Source organism: Rattus norvegicus, chromosome 5, assembly GCF_021556685.1.
Source record: "Rattus norvegicus strain SHRSP/BbbUtx chromosome 5, alternate assembly SHRSP_T2T, whole genome shotgun sequence".
NCBI lineage: Eukaryota > Metazoa > Chordata > Mammalia > Rodentia > Muridae > Rattus > Rattus norvegicus.
The window spans coordinates 89,290,001-89,309,211 of NC_141538.1; positions in this window are offsets into that span (position 1 = coordinate 89,290,001).

Consider the following 19,211-nt stretch of genomic DNA (forward strand, 5'->3'; position numbering starts at 1 on the left):
AAAGAGTTAGAGCTTATAGATGGATGAGAAGTTATCACTTAATGAAGATTAAATTTCAGTTTGAGAAGAGGAAAAGAATTCTGGAAATCAGCAATTGTGAGGGCTGTACGACAATGGCTATGTACACCACACCACTACCCCATGTAGTTAAATACAGGTAAGATGGTTAATTTTAGGCTTTATGATAATAAAAGTTTTAATTTAATAAATTGTATTAAAAGCTGTCAAATGCATCTGTTCCTCTGCTTATGAGGAGGAATGTAAAGTTCAGAGGGGAGGACAGAACAGGTCTAGTTGGAGGGAGCTTCTTGAATTAGATCTATCTTCGCTGTCCTTTCCATTTGCTTCCCACCATCCTGACTCTTCCTATGGCAACAGAAATATTTCCTTTCATTATTCATTGCATTTTAAATACCGGATGTGTAGTTTTTTCAGTTTATTTGAGTTGAATAAGAGTTTCTGGAAACTTTTTTCTTCCTCATAGGGATATAGTCCCAGCCAGAAAGCAGAAACCCAACAGCCAACTACAGAAGCTGGGTAGAGCCAGCAGGGGGAGACAAGTCAGGAGATTGTTAATGCATTAGCATATGCAAATTGGCAATGGTAAAGAAAACTGGGAAAGCTGCTATTTTATCATTTGTGGTAATTACAGTCATTTAGAGTGGTGGATCAGTGGGTTCCTGGAGGTAAAAGCATCTTAGGAGGATAATGTGATGTGATTAAGAAGTTCTGATTAAGAACTGCTGTCATTTTCTCATGAAAAAAGGTGAGTAAAGAGGCTGGGGTCAGAAGTGCAGCCATAGAGGTCATAAGGGTAGCAACCTTGGCCTGCCAAGCCCTGTTTCCAGTGCCAAGGATACACAGAGATAGGGATTTCAGGGAGGCACAGAAATCAGCACCTTCCTGCCTTATGACCCCCAGAGAAGAGACACTAAAAATGTTTAGTCACACAGACTGGGATGCACGCAGTGATAGCCTTTGTAAAGCAATACATTGCAAATGGAAAACTATCTCAGGGGGAAAGAATGCTATGGAAGAGCTTCACAAAACCAAGTGACAGAAAGACAGGTTTTAGAGTAGCAGTTGCAGTTTTTAATTGATAGCAGCTGGGAAAGAAATTTACCAGTATGGCTAACAGAGTATTGGAATAAAAATATGAATGGAGAACTTCAAAATGGGAGCAAAAAGTGGAAACTAGTTTCCAAACGGCGGAAACATTCAAGACTGGAGCCTAACAACTGTTAGAGAAGTCAGAAAGACAGAAATAAGGGGTGGCTTGGTCAAAATTGGGTTTTAAGGAAACTTCACGATTCATCGTGAGGAAGACATAGCAGATGGCAGAGTTCATGGGTGTAGGAATAGAGTAGGAATAGAGGCTTCTCATTTCACAGCAGACCCTGAAGCAGACAAAGCACTAGACCAGGATTTGGATACTACCTCCAAACCTGACTTTTCTGTGGAAGGCTGAAAACCCTTCCTATAAAAGCTGACTAACTTTACTTGCTAACACACACACACACACACACACACACACACACACACACACACACACACAGAGAGAGAGAGAGAGAGAGAGAGAGAGAGAGAGAGAGAGAGATACTAGCTAGGAACTAGACATTCAAAACATGATGCTATGAAGACATTTCACATTCAAACCATGACACTCTATCCCTGACCTCAAACTTTCATGGACAACTCATACTTAGTCCAGCTTCAAGAGTTCCCAAAGTCTTAACATTCTTGACTATGATCAAAGATCCACAGTTCAAAGACTCTTCTGAGACTCAAGGCAAACTCTTAACTGGGAATCCTTACAAAATAAAAAAGGAGGGTTACATACTCTCTATATACAATGGCACAGAGGACCAAACCCAGGGACTTGCGCTTGCTAGTCAAGTGCTCTACCGCTGAGCTAAATCCCCAACCCCTCATTCCCATTCTTAATCACAAGAACAGGATGCTACTAAGAAAGAACCAAAGCAAGACTAAAACCTAGCAGGGCTAACACCATATCCTGTAGTTTCATATCTATTATCTAGGACCAATAGTGACATCATTTCTGGTTTCCCGGGCTTAAGCAGTTCTACACCTACAGTCTTGCCATTTACAATATACAAAGCATCCCTCTTGGGTGAGCTATATACTCTGTGGGTAATTTTCCCCAATCAGATTTCTCACATCCCTAATATTTGCAACATCTTGAGATTCCCATCAAAATTTTAGCTTCACACTCACAGCTTAATGCTTCACTTTGACAGAGGAACTTCACAAGAAATCTGACTCTGCTACACATTGTCTGGGCCTCCAAAGATTTTCCTTTAAAATCTAGGTGAAAGGTCCCATGTCCCCAAAGCTCTGGCATTGTACATGTCTGCAAAAACAACACAACACTGAACACATTAACATCAACCAAATACCTGTGGACTACAGCTTCAGTTACTGAATATAGGGAAAAGATCTTCCCTGGACATGTTTTTCTTTTTCCAGTCTGTTAGTTGTCTTGGTTAAGGTTATCATTGCTACAATGAAACACCATGACAAAAACCAAGTTGTTCAAGAAAGGGATTATTTGGCTTGTACTTCTACATTACTGTTCATCATCAAACCATGTGAGAACAAGAACTCAAACAGGGCAGGAACCTGAAGGCAGGAGCTGAAACAGAGGCCAAGGAGGGTGGTTTAATCTCCCCTCCCCAGTGGCTTGCTCAGTCTCCTTTCTTATAGAATTTAGGGCCACCAGCCCAGGATGACACCATCCACATTAGCCCCCCCCACCCCCAACATTAAGCACTAATTTAAAAAATGCCCTACAGGCTTGCCTACAGCCCAACCTCCGGGAGGTGTTTTCTTAATTGAATTTCTCTCTTCTCAAATGACTTTAGATTGTGTCAAGTTGACACAAAACTATCCAACACAGTATCCTACATGATCTCTGGTTTTAATAGGACTTCTTTTTTTAAGTATATTTTCAGTTATATATCATACTATAGGTTTTGATACATAGGGTCTAACCATTTTCTGAAATACCCTCCAAATACTCTTCCCATTATCCCAAGGCAAAGTACTCAAATTCTCTTCAACATTGCTTATTTCTTTAATATTTTTTGTAACTTTAAATGACCTCTCTTTCTGGACATACTGCATATATTTAATATCTTACTTTTCTACTTTTTATTCTAAATTCTCAATGCAAACCTGGCTAAAAGCAACTAACAACAACCTTGCCAAGCCTGAATGTTAGGTTGTGTTGCAATTTTTCTTGCCAAATTAGTTCCTTACTTTTGAGTTCAGTCTCACTCTTATTCCCAGGATAGAAGCAAATCATAGAGAAGTACTTTGGCAGAATATAAGGTGAGTGGCCTCCATTCCAAGAACAATAAAGTCTTTATCTTCATCTGTCAAGTCTATTGCCAGTAAAATCCTTGTTCTCCTCTGAAACTTCATGACTACAGTTGTTATTATCCACATTTCCAGTGGCATTTTTGTCTTCCAAACTGCTATAGGAATCACCCAAATCCTATGGATTCTCTAGAATTTTCACCTCCCCCTAACTGGTTCAAATGGTTTACACATTTATCAAAATAAGAACCCCACTCCTGGCACTAATTTTTTGCATTAGCTACGTTTTCGTAGTTATGACCAAATACCTGTCAGAAATAACATTAAGGGAAGAAAATTTATTTCTGTTCATTATTTCAGAAACTTTCAATTACTCTGACAGGAGAGCATAAGATGTCCATAGAAGTGGCAACATGTGGTATAGTCACTTCACATATCAGCAGACAAGTCAAGGAATGTGCTGGAACTAAGACTAAGCCTTCAGTGGCACACTTCCACACCTGTTCTACTTCTGATGACCAAATCCCAGTCTAGAAAAGATACTATAGCCTCCCAAAACAATGCCATCAGCTGGGGAAAAATTATTCAAGTTAAGCCCCCTAAGAGACATTTAAATTCAAATCATAGAAAATACAATTGAATTTTTTCACTGTACATGAGGAAAGTTTAATGAGTACATGTACATGAGTTTGGAAAGATTAAGTCACATGTTGATATCAAGCAGCAGATAAATTAAATAGCAGTATGAGGTGCTAACAGTCATGCCTAAGAACTTTCACTCTGAAATCTGAGACATGTTTACTACTTAGACACTACCAGGACGTAATGCAAAGTTACCCCACTACTTTAGCATCTCTCAGGATTTGAGAGAGAAGAAATGAATCCATGATGTCATCCAGGGTGGCAAGCTCAAGGAAGTCCCATGGTTATTGTCAAACCACCAAAGAACTAACCTATTGCAGATATAGTATATTTTATTCCCATACACATTATAATAGATCACATCACTGCTATGCATTGGACAGCATAACAATTAGACCTTTCACTGGTTGACAACGCATCTTAGGATATAGTAAGTCCTTTGTTTGGGATGTTATGCAGGGTTAAGTGTCCCTCTCTGGAACATGTAGCAAACTACAAAAGATTCTTAAGATCTTTTTCAACTCTAAGAATCAATGATCTTTGAAGGTTGAGACATAACTTCAAGCAAATCTAACACCTTTGTCCAAGCTTTCATTAGAGATTCATTTGTTAATTCCCTCACAGTGAAAGCTTCTTTTGTAAGACATTTTGATGAGAGGAACATAAGAGCTAGAAGAAGAAATTTTAGGAGCCCAAGTGACCTTAAAAGATGTAGGAAGCCAAAGCTTCAGCACAGGAATCAAAGAGGTAGGCATCAGAGTCCAGAGGCACATAAACAGGCCCCCGGTATGGCTAATGGCAAGATGAAGACAGATGTGGCAGAAAAAGAATCAGCCTTGATGACACAGAGAACCAGAACAGTGACACGTCTCAAGCAGCAAATCAACATGCATTTTAGAAAATTCATCTGACAGCATGTCACATTAACAGCATGCATTTCCTAAGATGTTCCTGAAGAAATACAGCTATACATTGGTTCCCACATAACAATGTATAGCCTAAATGTTTCCATCATGGTCTGGGACAGAGATCTGCAGCCACATTTGGACCCCAGAACTCCTGGTGTTCTTTCCAGTGTGGGGACCTCATCTTGAAAATACCTGCAATAGCTGGGTCTGTAAACCTTAGCTGACACTGGCCCTGTGCACACCAGCCCCTCACATGAAGCCTCAGCTGGGTCTTACCACCAACAGATGGAGCGTTTGTTGACGCTCTGGTGACAGCTTGAAAACTCATCTCCTCCCTCTGAGCCGGCCCGCTCCACCTCGTCTTCCCATCTGCCATCTCATTTTAAACCTAGCAGAACAACTCAGCTAGAGCAATTCCGACTTTTTCCATCTGTGCCGAGTTAATTAAGAGGGTAATGAGAGCTGGGAATGAACGAGGCCTGCATTAATTCAAGATATGATTAAGAGAAACATTTCTAAAATATATATGTGCATGCAAAGTGAGGCCGAATTATGTGGGTGTGCACCCCAGGCCACCTGCCTCATGGTGTCTACAAACACACAGGCCACCATCAGAGGACTTGAAGGAATCAGCAGGATAAGGACCAAGCCACATATAACAGGTGGTACCAGGGGGAAGGACACAGGAGGCAAAAAAGGACCTCCTTAGTGTCTATTTCCTGCAGAGACTCTCCACCAACACCTTTGTATTCCCACCTACTATGTACCTGGTCCAGGACAGAAGTGATACCAATACTATCAAAGGCTTCTCTTTATTAAAAAAAACCATTAATTTATTTACATAAGCACTTGTCTAAAACAGTCCCAGATACATCAGAAAATTCTCTAAAGATCAACAGAATAAAAACCAAAGTCCCACAACCCATACATTCATATATCAATCTCTCAAAACAACAACACCACCACCACCAACAACAACAAAACCTATGATGTTGGTACCATTGATAACATTCAATTAAGAAACTCAGGTTCAGAGTTATTAAAACACTTGTCCAACAGGTCAATTACAAAATGGCAGAAATAAGATTTCTGTTAAGATTTCAATGACCTGAAAACTACACTATCCTGCTAAGTAATGCTGGCCTCAGTGCTCAAAGAGATGAACAACAAGCACAGTGCTGTGCTTTAAAGACAAAGGGAAGGTGTGTTTGTGGGGGGGGGTCTTATCTGATCTTGTATCTTGTATGAATAGGAAAGAAAGAATCAGGGAAGGCCTCGTAGAGTGGGAAGAGTCAAGCCAGAGCAATTCTCCCATAATCTAAATTCAACTTCTAGTTACTAAGTTGTCCTGGGTATCAAACAATACATCAATTATTTAATGTGCTTCAAGTCATTAACCTCACTAACCATGATATAAGCATCAAGGACCTCATATGATGAATGGAAAGACTGGAAGGATCAACAACCAGGTCCTCTCTATGAGCAAAGACAGGAGGTATACTAAAGTCACTCTGATGCTAAAATGAACCAGGATCAATATAGTACAAAGTAGTATGAAATCAGCAGAGGATATGAACACCCTAGAGACATCAACGCAAGAGAGAACTAAAATCACAGAGGTCCATGCCTTTCTCCTCTTAGGAATCTAAAACCCTGGATTCAAGTCCCTCTGTCAAGCTTCCACAAATGCATAGCAATAACTCACCTTCTACATCTGCTCCATGGGCTGAGAACCCTTTTGATTTAGGATTTCATGATCATGACCAATGTGAATCCACAATCATGTAGAATGACTCTAGCAAGTGCAAAGGCATCCCCTCTCTGTGAACTGACCATGCTTTCTCTTCTTCTCCAGCCTACAAAGTAAAGCTCACATACTCGAGCATGTTTCCAAAGTCCATGACAATTTATCCCCAAATTTTCCTTTTTACAATTCCCCAACTCCACACTCCTATATCCTTGAACACATCAAGAAGCCTGAGTGATCTGCAAATCTATCAGGACCTCAGGGTCTCAGGGAAAGTTATCACCATCTAGTTGTTTTAGTCTCAGCTCCCATCCTTGAAGCTTGAAGCTCCCTACCATAATATGGGTTTGGCCATTGGTGACCACCATGTCCTGCATATTACCAACATTTTTGCAGTCAGACACTGACCCTTTGGCATTCTACTATTATAGGCTCAGGCAATCATCCTAAACTGTTCAAATAAGGAGATAAGTAATAGTGAAAAGCAGAGAAATAATGTTTACTCAGTAAGGCCATACTGGAAAGATGAACAAATAAATAAATCCAGTGACATGTCATCCTAACTCAAGTCCATTTTGGGATCCAGACATGAAGGTTAAGTTTAAATAAAGAGCAAGAGATACACATGACTAAACAATCCTGATCAAGGTGTGGTCCCACTCATTATCATGGTCTCTTCTTTAGTCTTGAAGGCAAGCTGGTCACAAAAGCTGTCAGAACTGTGCAATATCTCAATCAGAGATGGATGGAACCAGTACCCAGCTTTCTCCTTGGCCAACATAAGAATCATAGGAAATTCAAATCCCTTGGTGACCATTGTTTCAGTGGTTGATATCCTAATTAGTGTTACTGCTGTTATGATGAAACCCCATAGTGAAAGCAACTTAAAGAGAAAGGTGTTTAACTGAAGGAAGTCAGGACAGGAACTCAAACAAGTCAAGAACCCAGAGCAAAGAACTGGTGTAGAGGACATGTAGGGATAGTGATTTTTTTTAAATGTATTTATTTTATGTATATGAGTACACTGTTGCTGTCTTCAGACACACCAGAAGAGTACATTGGATCCCACTACAGATGGTTGTGAGCCACCAGGTGGTTGCTGGAAATTGAACTCAGAACCTCTGGAAGAGCAGCAGTCAGTGCTTTTAAACATAGAGCCATCTCTCCAGCCCAGGGATACTGATTCTTGACATACCCATGATGACTTGCTCAGTCTGCCTTATTCTAGAACTCTGAACCACCAACCAAAGGTGGCACCACATACAGTGGGCTGGGAAATGCCAGGGCAGGGAGACTGAAGAGAGTGGGTGGGTGGGCCGGGGCTCACTCTCATAGAAGCACAGGGAGGGTGCTGGGATGGGGGTTTCTGGAGGGGAAACTGGGAAAGGGGATAACATTTGAAATGTAAATAAAGAAAATATTCAATAAAAAAAAAAGAAAAAAGAAAAAGGAAAATCCCCTACAGCCTATCTTATGAAGACAATCTCTTAACCAAAACTCCCTCCTTTCAGATGACTTCAGCATGTGTCGAGTGGACATAAAAGTAGCCATCCCAGTTGGTGAGGCAAGACAAGAGACACTGTGTCCCACCATAGACTATCTTCCTCCCACCTATTTCTGAAATTGTCTCTAAAATTCACTTTGACTTCCTCCCCTCCTAGCCAATCTCCTCCCATCCAGGCTATAACTCTTCTACTTATTCCAACCCTCCTGCCATCACTCCTCCTCTCCCAGATACCTTCTGGACCCTCCTCTGTATCCACTAAAATAACATAATTCCCTTGATGTGAGACAGTGAACCATGAGAGGAAACCTGGTAAGGTTGAGCTGGGTTGGAAGCCCCAGACCCAAAGGAATGGTAGGATCTTCACCTGAACCCAACACCAGACCCCTGTCACATATCCACAGCCCCCAAAGAGAGAATTGTGACCATCAGTCATGAAAGGGCAGCACCACCAAGCCCCTCCACATGTAGATGAAGCATCCCTGGCATCTCAGAACAAGCCAATAGGAAGCATCTGCTTTCAGACCCCAACCCATCCAGAAAAAAATAAGTGTGTGAGAATTAATCCATCACCTGAAAGCCTCTGTCATATAAGTGCAGTAACACTTCTTGGGAGGAGGAGGATCTCCCAAAGCTTTCCTCAGTAGAAGCTCCCCTGTACCTCCACTTGCTAGCTGAGCAACGATGGGTCAAGTGTCCCACTGCATAGGCCAAGGAGGAACCTTTCATATTCAAATCATAAGACTTGCTATAATCAGCCTCTCTAAAGCAAAGTACAGTAGTGGGGAAGCTGAAGAGCCCAATGGTTCCTTAAGGTTCATGAGAAAAAAATTCTACACAGAAGAGACTATTGGATTCATAGTGTGGAAAGACTTCTACTGTGTTCCTAAGGTCTTCTTACCTTTTGGCCTTTGGAAGTTCAAAAGTAAGGCTCTTCAGCTTATGATTTGAATATGAAAGGTTCCTCCTTGGCCTATGCAGTGGGACACTTGACCCATCGTTACTGGTGGCATTGCTGGGAGAGGTTGTGCTATTTTCCAGACTGTAGCCCAACTAGCAGAAATGAGTTGACATGGGGACTGGCCTTGAAAATGATTCTGCTTCTGGAAATCACTGCTTCCTTCATGAGGATGTGAGAAGCTCTAGCACATGTTCCAGATGTTGGGAACTCCTCCATGCCTTCTCTGCCATATTGGACTGAAATTACAAGCCAAAACAAGTCTCACCCGCCTCCTCCCTACACCCTGTAAATTTGTTCTGTCAGGAATTTTGTCATAGCTGAGAGAAAGTCATACATGAAATAACTCTAGAGTGGGTCTGGGACTGTGATAAACCCAAATGTATGGTTCCTGGGTCATAAAAGCTGCTTTGTAGGAGGAATGTGGTAAAATTTGGAGCTATGCATTAGCGGAGTTCTAGAATTCTGTCAAGAAACTTAGAAGGGCAATTACAGTGAAGTTTCAGGTGACTGGAATGCTGACAAAAGTGCAGAGGTAAGATGGTGTTCAAGAACTTCAGACAGGAATCCAATCTCTTAGGAGCCATTAATGTTACATCCTGATAAAGAATTTGCCTGCTTCATTCCTATGTTCTAAAATTTTGAGTTGGTTAAATTGAAAAGTAATGAACTAATTTATCTGGCAGAGTAAATTTTAACTTTGAACCTATGGCATGATCAGTACTCACTATTTTTAGGCTGTTTTACAATGCAAATAGAGGAAAAGGGTGTGATAGAAATGTGTACTGTGATAGAGCAAGGAATTTGAGCCCATTTAAAGTTACAAACAGACAAACAAACAAACAAACAAAAAACCCCAACTAACCAAATAAGCAAACAAAACCCTGTAGTTGTTGAGATTAGTGGTATCAACTAGAAATCAGACTTTGAACTGAGACAATAGGAAAGTCATCTTGAAAACGAGGCCCAGTTCTTTGAAGGCTCTAATGGGCAAAGGTGGAAATTGATTGGAAAAGGTCTTCCTGAAGGGAAGGTTTCTGAACTAGGGCTATGTAGAAAGAGCAGTAGCACCCTTTTTAGCATTTCTGCTAAAATGTTTTCTCCAAAGTTTAGACAGTCAGACACTTAGCCATGGTCCAAGGCAATACAGATGTATCTCAAGCTGGCAGCAAATGGTGTCATGTCGTACTTGTATCTCAGACAAGAAAAATGCAAGAGTTACATAGAGTTATGGATGATTTTCCCAAGATTTTAAAAAAGAGCAGATGAGAACAGGTGATGTCTAGCAGGATTGGAGTCTCTGTGGAGCTTCTGAATAAGCTACATAATGGAGATTCCAAGATGGTGGGGTTGCCAAAATTTTTCACAAGGAGATACCTGGCAATTAAAGCTGCAAGCATCAAGCTGACCTAAGGGAAAACTCCTATGCTGTGGGCATCAGGGAAGGATGGGATTAACCACGTCCATTAGATTCCACATGAGGACACTGTGCTCCCAAATGAGGGAAATGGAGCTTCGGAATGTTTACCCAGCTGGCTTGGTGTCTTGGTTTAATTTTGTCACTCCTCACTGTGCTCCCATTCTTCCCTTTCAGAATGATAATATTTGCTCTGTGTCATTGTATATCAGAAATGTTATTTGTTATAATTACCTTATTTTAACACAGACTTGTGGCTGAGATTATATCAACTCTCGTAGGAAACTGGATTTGGGACCTTTTATCAATGTTGGAACAATTAAACAATGGAGACTTATGAGATCATATGCACATAGGTAACATTATACAAACTGAACAGATGGTATTTTATATTTAGGAGTGTGTGTGTATGTTTGTGTGTTTGTGTGTGTGTGTGTGTATGTGTGTGTGTGTGTGTGTGTAAACAATTAAAAAACAAGAGAGATCATTAATTTGAGAGGGGTCAAAATGGCATATGAGTGGGGTTAAAGAAAGAAAAGGGAAGGGAAGACATGATGTAATTATACTATAATTTCAAAATAATAAACAATTATTATAAAGCACCATGGGACTTTTAACATAAGAGTGAATCCATTTTACATTGTAAGATGTTTATGGCCTGAAATGTCTTCAACAGGCTCATGTACTTGAACACTTGGTGCCCATGTGATAGCATTACCATTCTGAAAGGTTATAGAAACTAGAAACTAGGACTGTGATTTAGTTAGTAGATGTGGGTAGATGTGGGTAACTAGCAGTGTGCCTCAAAGTTGACTTTGGCTTCTAGTTTGTCTGATATCTCTGCTTCCTGACGTATAAAAACGTAAGATGCCTCTACCACACACTACTGCAACTATGACCCTTTCAGACCTTAAATGCTATGATATACTGAGACTGACAATCACAATGAGCCTTCCCGCTTAGCCTGGTTACTGTTCTATCGCTGTGAAGAGATACCATGATCAAGGCAACTGGTAAAATAAAACATTTAATTAGGGGCTTGCTTACAGTTTTAGATTAGTCTCCTAGCAGTAAGGCAGGGAGCATGGCAGCATCTAGCAGGCATGGTACTAGAGCAGGAATTGGGAACTTTACATCTTGATCAAAGGAAGTATGGAGAGGCAGAGGTGGAGGGATGGGCTAGGATGTAGGCTTTTAAACCTTTAAAGACTACTCTCAACAGCACACTTCCAACAAAGCCACACTTCCTAAGCCTTATGAAATGCCACTCTCTGATGACTAAGCATTCAAATATATGAGCCTCTGAGGGTGATTCTTATTCAAACCATGATACTCATTTATATTGGTTTGTCAGATATTTTAGTTATAGCAGATAGATAGAAAGGCAGCTGATATATCAGATTTTCAAAAACAATGGAACAGCATTCACTTCATCTTCATTAAGGTGGTCACTACCATGCCAACATCATAATTCAGCAAATGTTTGATTCCCAGAATACCCACAAAGACACAAGAAGAAAACCAAGGCCATGAAGCTGACCTCCCACCTCCATGCATACAATATGTCATGCACACCCATGCACAGAGTTGAGGGAGGCATCTAGTCCAGTCTGAGCTCAGTAAAATGGCCACTCTTGTGCTGCAAAATACAATATTACTTTGCTAAACAGGCCCTGGACCACTTCCTCAGTAAAGCAGCAGTACCTTGTCAAAAGTATGTGAGGAAATAAAAAAAGGTAGTTATCCCAAAATACTTCCCAACCAGGCATGCATATATGGGTATAAGAGTCCAAACTCTGTCCTGGAAACCTCTGTGCTTTGGGGAAGTCTCAGTTACCCTTCTGAAAAATGAAGATTGGCCACAGGACTTCAGAATAACTCATTTTTTCTCGTTGCTATAATAGTCTACTAGTTTCCTTTTGGATGGTTGAAGTAAACCAGCAAACTAGTGGCTCTCTTACCTCTTTCAACTTGACTTGTCAGGCCAGAAAGAGTGTCAAGTATCCCCAGAAGAAACCAAAGAGATGGCTCAGTGGTCAAGAGCACTTCCTGGAACAGAGGTACAGCATCCACATAGAAGCTAAAAAGCATTTTAAACTCTAGTTCCAGGAGATCTGATGCCCCTTTCAGGCCTCTGTGGGAACTAAATACATGATATACACTCACACAAAACACAATACACATAAAACAAAAATTTTAAAAATATCATAACGAAAAATATTTCCCAGAAGGCACCAATGAAATTAACTCACCTAGAAGAACATTTGTGTGGATATCAGTGCGAACATGTCACCAGCTGACAACTGAGATTAAGGGTCAAACAGTATTTGAAATTTGTCTCCATCATATGCACTTTCCTGTATTACAAAGTTGAGAAGCTAAAAGCTACAGGATGCCCTCTCAGTAGGTGTTCTGAAGACAAAACCTCATCAGTGAGATGCACTAATGTGAGGCTCAGAATAAGTGAGGCATCAGTCATTTCCTGCCACTTCAAGAGGTGGATATCAACACAGTGACTAGTCTCATAGGAAAGTGGAGAAGTTGGTGCTGTAGCTGCAGCCCTACTCTCTGAACTACATTTCAGGTTGTCTGCCCATTCAGTTCATAGACAGACTCATGATGTCCTCATCGAAGTTCTTTTCGGTCTCTTATAAGTGACCACTGCCCTTTACTAAATCCTCTCTTCCTTTCTGTTACCATATCTCAACCTGAAAACAAAATCCATAAGAGTATTGATTCACCTTTATGGAGGCTCTGCAGAAGATTCCAGAAGCCAAGAAAAGTGGCACAGTTCAAACCAAGTAGAAGTTTACAGTTCCTGGTCTAATCCTGCTTCGTTCTTGCATACAAGAAGTGAAAAACTATGACCACTGTGGTGAGTTACAGGTTCATTTTCCTGCTGAACACAAGACAAGAAAAAGTCTAGTAGCACTTCCTGCTATGGGAATCCCCCAACTCCATGCATGTTCTGTTCACTTGCCTATGTGACCCTGGAACTTGGTCTCAGCTGCTTGTACTGAGGCTATTTCCTGAGCTGAACACATCATAACACGTGGAAACTGAGATAGCTAGGAAATTCTACACAGGAGCATAGGTCTGCAATGTGTTGAACACTGGAGAACATGTATGAAAGTGAAATACAAAGGCGTTTGGAGTAAGGAGGAATAAGAGATAGGAGGAGGGGGAGAGGAGGAAGGGACAAAAGAGAGGGATTGGTGGTAGAGGGAAAGGAGAGAATAATCACTTTATGGAAAGGACATTTGGAAACCTAGAACATCTGTTACTGTGGTGAAGCCGCATCTATGCTCTTGGATTCCAGGAGGATTTCAACACCCTTACATTAAGTCCATTTCTCTGCCTTTCCTCATTGAGCTGGGTTTCTGTCCCTTGAAAGTCACATAGCCCTGTGGGATAGAGGTGGATATTATAACTGTCTGTCTGGGAGACAAAAGTTTCTGACTAGACACAAAATTGAACAATTATATTGTGTGTAAAAATGAGCAGGTGTCCCTGGGTGAGGGTTTGGAAACACAGTCCCTGATGACATAAAAGCAAAGCATGGAAACAAAGAGGTAGGAAATCCCACTCAGTGCTTCTAAAAGACTGTTGTTGTTGTTGTTGTTGTTGTTGTTGTTGTTGTTGTTGTTGTGGGGGGCGGGTAATGGGGAACAGCGCTTGGCTTAGCACTGTTCAGGGAATGAAAATAAAGGAAACTGTGTCTCTAGATTCCTGGTGCTTGAAATGGAAAGAAGAAGAAAAACTAACAAATACATGACTGCAGACTGTTGTAAGAAAAAAAAGGAAAAGAGGAAGAAGAAAAGCAAGGAGAAGAAGAAGGAGGAGGAGGCGGAGGAGGAGAAGGAGAAGAAGAAGAAGAAGAAGAAGAAGAAGAAGAAGAAGAAGAAGAAGAAGAAGAAGAAGAAGAAGAAGAGGAGGAGGAGGAGGAGGAGGAGGAGGAGGAGGAGGAGGAGGAGGAGGAGGAGGAGGAGGAGGAGGAGGAGGAGGAGGAGGAAGAAGAACAACAACAACAACAACAACAACGACAAAACAACAAGCCTGCCAGTGGTGGTACCTACCTTTAATCCCAACACTCTATGAGTCTGAGGCCAGCCTGGTCTAAAATTGAGTTCCCAGACCACCAGTCTATTACATAGAGAAAGCATGTCTCAGAAAGAAAAAGAAAGAAAGAAAGAAAGAAAGAAAGAAAGAAAGAAAGAAAGAAAGAAAGAAAGAAAGAAAGAAAGAAGGAAAGAGAGAGAGGGGAGGGGGAGGGAGGGGGAGGAAGAGAGGGAAGGAGGGAGGGAGGGAGGGAGGGTGGGAGGGAGGGAGGAAGAAAGGAAGGAAGATCATGTCCATAGGCAACCCACAGAGTATTCTTAAAGAGAAAACGAGAAACTTGGCTTGTGTGAGGAATCTCTGTGAAGGTACAGTGCATGAGTTCGGACAGAAGGATGGAAGAGATTGGAATGAAAACAGGAAGTCCTCATAGAGGAAGAGTAGGAGAGTGTAACAATGTCCTGGGGTGGGAACAAACTTCGCAATGAAGCTGGAAGAAGATTGATGTGACTATAGAAGAGTTAAAAAAAATGAAAGGCTTGTTAGAGCAGAACTAAAGAGATGGCTAGGTGTAGCCTAAAGGGAGATCTCTAGAATGGTGCCCAAGTGTCTAGATTTTGGTCTCAGAAACTCAAATAAATGCCCCTTCAATATTATGGGAATAAAATCTTGATGTATGAACCTCAATGGATCATTGGATGCTCAGGGAACATTTGTGTTTGTTCCTGGAAATGACTAAAGCAGGGATCCTTGATCCTGCTTTACATAGTACAAGCCCAGGTTCACTCCTGGAGAACTACTAATCCCTTGTGTAGGCATAAAAATCTCATTAGCAATCCTGATGGTCCAGATTGGTTGTTGGCCTGAACCTAGAGGGATCCATGCCAACTCCAGAGCAGAAGTCAGACCAGCAGGAGTAACCAAACAAGACTGCTACCAAAAAATGCCTTTTCTGGAAAAAGTAGTCATGTGACCAATTTTTCCTATACCTTCTGAACTTCAAAATTTGAAATTTTAAAGCCTATGCTGGACAGGGTGATTTACTTGGGGCCATTAAATTAAATAGCAGCATTGTTTAAAACAAGAGAGCCCACATGTAGTCTCAGTGTACATATGCCACGACAAAACAAAGAACTCTTTTTTTTAATTATCTTTAATCTGTTTTACAGTCTGGTAGCCATTCCCCTCCAGTTCTGCCCTCCAACAGTTCTTCATACCATTCCTCCTCTCCCATCTTCAAGAGAATGTCCCCACACCCCCACACACCCTCATACCCCAACAGGCCTCCCCATTCCCTGGGGCCTCAAGCCTCTCAAGGGTTAGGTATACCTTCTCTCACTGAGGCCAGACCAGGCAGTTGTCTTCTGTATATGTGTCGGGGGCCTGGACTATCAAGTGTATGCTGCCTGGTTGGTGACTCAGTTACTGAGAGATCTTGGGGGTCCAGGTAAAACAAAGGACTCTTAAAGAACAAACAAGTTATGGTATGGGACAATGGTTCAGCGAATCAGAGTACTTGCAATGTAAGCCTGAGAACCTGAGTTCAAATCTCCATCAGGCTTTTGCTTGAGTCCTTCCCTGTTACTTTGATGATGGAGCCCAATCTTGACAGCTGTACTATGTAGTCTCACTTGGAGACATTTTATTACCATTTTATAATTAATTAATTAATTAACTTAGTAAATTGCTGACCTATTTTTTATGGCTCCTCTAGCCTCTTAGAAAGTTCTATCACCTTCTTGGCCAGAAGAATGTAACCATTATTTCTAGAGGAGGAGGAATAACTAAGCTGGAATACCCAGAATTAGAATTCTCCTCCTAGCCGGATGTAGATCGCTCCTGAGAGACACAGCCAGAATACAGCAAATACAGAGGCGAATGCCAGCAGCAAACCACTGAACTGAGAATAGGACCCCCGTTGAAGGAATCAGAGAAAGAACTGGAAGAGCTTGAAGGGGCTCGAGACCCCATATGTACAACAATGCCAAGCAACCAGAGCTTCCAGGGACTAAGCCCCTACCCAAAGACTATTCATGGACTGACCCTGGACTCTGACCTCATAGGTAGCAATGCATATCCTAGTAAGAGCACCAGTGGAAGGGGAAGCCCTGGGTCCTGCTAAGACTGAACCCCCAGTGAACTAGACTGTTGGGGGGAGGGCGGCAATGGGGGGAGGGTTGGGAGGGGAACACCCATAAGGAAGGGGAGGGGGAGGGGGATGTTTGCCCGGATACCGGGAAAGGGAATAACACTCGAAATGTATATAAGAAATACTCAAGTTAATAAAAAAAAAAAAAAGAAAACCATAAGGCCTCTGATGATATCTGATAAAGTTAATGGAATCCAATGAAAGAATCCACTATGGAGGCCATATGTGTTTGTGCATGCCCATAGTCCCTAAGCTCAGGACCCTGAAGCAGAAAGATGAAAGGTTCAAGACCAACCTGGACTGCATACAAGACCTGTCATGAAACCAAGACAAAATAAAAACCCAAACCAAAAAAAAAAAAAAAAAAAAAAACCAATTCTCCTCCTTCAGGATGACTAAAGCTTTAAAATGTCAGTATTTGAAAATCTTTCATAAGCACCTCCCCTTCTCTCATATTCCTCATCATTGGGAGCTGCTAAGGATCCTGCACTTGGTATATTACATGACTGGATTCTCACACAATATCTGACATAGGCCTGACCAGTGTCATGTTCAATCACCAAAGATAAGCTCAAAGATACAGAGTGACAAGAGAGTAGGAGAGTAGTCACCCAATGTTTCGAACTGGTTCCTTGGCCTCAGATCCCTGGATCCCACTATCTGAGGGTGCAGGATAAGCATCATTTGTAGTGACCCTTCTTGTCGATGTTTGATTCCTGAACATTGCTGCAGAAGCCAGCCTGGGCCACTAGGATATGATTCAGAAATGAGATGTTTGTAGTTTTCGAGCAAATTTGAGGCCTTTGGCAGGAACACTGCTTTAAGCAGGATTTCTCTTGGAGGCTCACACAGCTCAGCATGAGAGGAAATTATTCTAAATAACATACAGCCCAATGTGACATTATTATTCTTGGACTCTAAATCAATAACCTAAATAAAGTAAATTATTAGGTCTGGGTGACATAAAATATGGGCACAGACAAAGAGACTTAGGGGACAATTTGCTCTAAATCAGTTTAACCACCTTGCAGCTTCTCGAATTACAGTCTTAATCTAGCACATTAGTGAGATTAGTACGTGGTTTTTACAATTAAACTGCATATTTTATCACGTCCCTTCTTTCATGCTATATAAACTTCCAGGAAATTACAGACTCATAAACTTTGGCATAAGTATGAAGCAGTAGGAAGCAGACAAACCAGAAAGACATTTTAGGATAGGTCTGAATTCCACATTCCATATTTTTATGTGATGTGAGAAAAAGTTCCCCATTAATAAACCCATTAGGGGAAAGAAATTTCATAGAATGGGTTTAGAGATGGGTCTCTTGATGCACATAACAGGATACCCCGGGGAATCACAGTATTATTTATTGCAAAGAGAGAAAGTTTAAGGCTTTTATTCTAAATGGGTTTGAGTTGGAGTAGGAGGCTATTCTCTGTGAGCAACGAAGTCACATGATCTCCTTAGTATGGAGTGAATCCTGGCCTCACTGTGCCCTAATATGTATTACTTGGGAGTAGAACCATGAGCTAGTAGATCTGAGAGTGAAAATAGTTTTTATTTCCTAATTTTTAAAGATTTCTTTTTAATTATAATAGGTCCAGGGTTGTGCACATGTATGTGGTATGTACAGAAGCCAGGAAAAGGCATTGGGATCCCATAGACCTAATTATAGATGCTTGAGAGCTGCCTGATAGGAGAGTTGAGGACCAAATTCTGTTCCTTTCCAAGAGCAGCATGGACCCTGAACTATTGAACTTTTCTCCAGAACCAGAACCACTTTAAAGGAGTATATCTTGGGAACTACTTCCTTTGACTTTATCTTGATATCTGAGAGATTAAACCATTCACACACAGATCTGCAAAATAATATATAACATGCAAATCATAATGCACATAAGTGGGTCTACATGAGTGCACACAAATGCAACCGTTCATGCACTGACTAAATTAGACCTAAGACTAGGATATGTGTCATGAATTAATAAGAGGCTGTGTATGAGATAATACTCTAAACACTTTCTATACAATAAGACAAAGAAGGCTGAGAACTCTCAAGCCAAGGGTCTCAAAGCAAGCCCTTGCAGAAGTGCAGCAAGCTCGATGGAAGGGAAATTACTTCTTCTTCTACCTTCTTTGGAGATTAGCAAGCAGGATCTTCAAGATTAACAGCGTCCAACAAACCTGAATGCAATTTTCTCCCCTCCACCAGAGAATCTACCCTGAATAGTTATTGGAGAGAGTGACTAGAATTTTGCATGTACATGTATATTTATGTGTTCATGCACACACATGTACACACAGAGCTAAGACTGAAGGACTGCCAAAGAGCAAGATCTTTGTAAGTTTCAACAGGAACAATTTTCAAATAAATATTTTTATTTGTGAAAGAGTCAAGGCCGTTCTAGAAATTAGGTGTTCAATTTGGTTCATCAAATAATGTATCAAGTGTCCAGTAAATGTCAGGTATTTTGCTGCCTATAGGAGA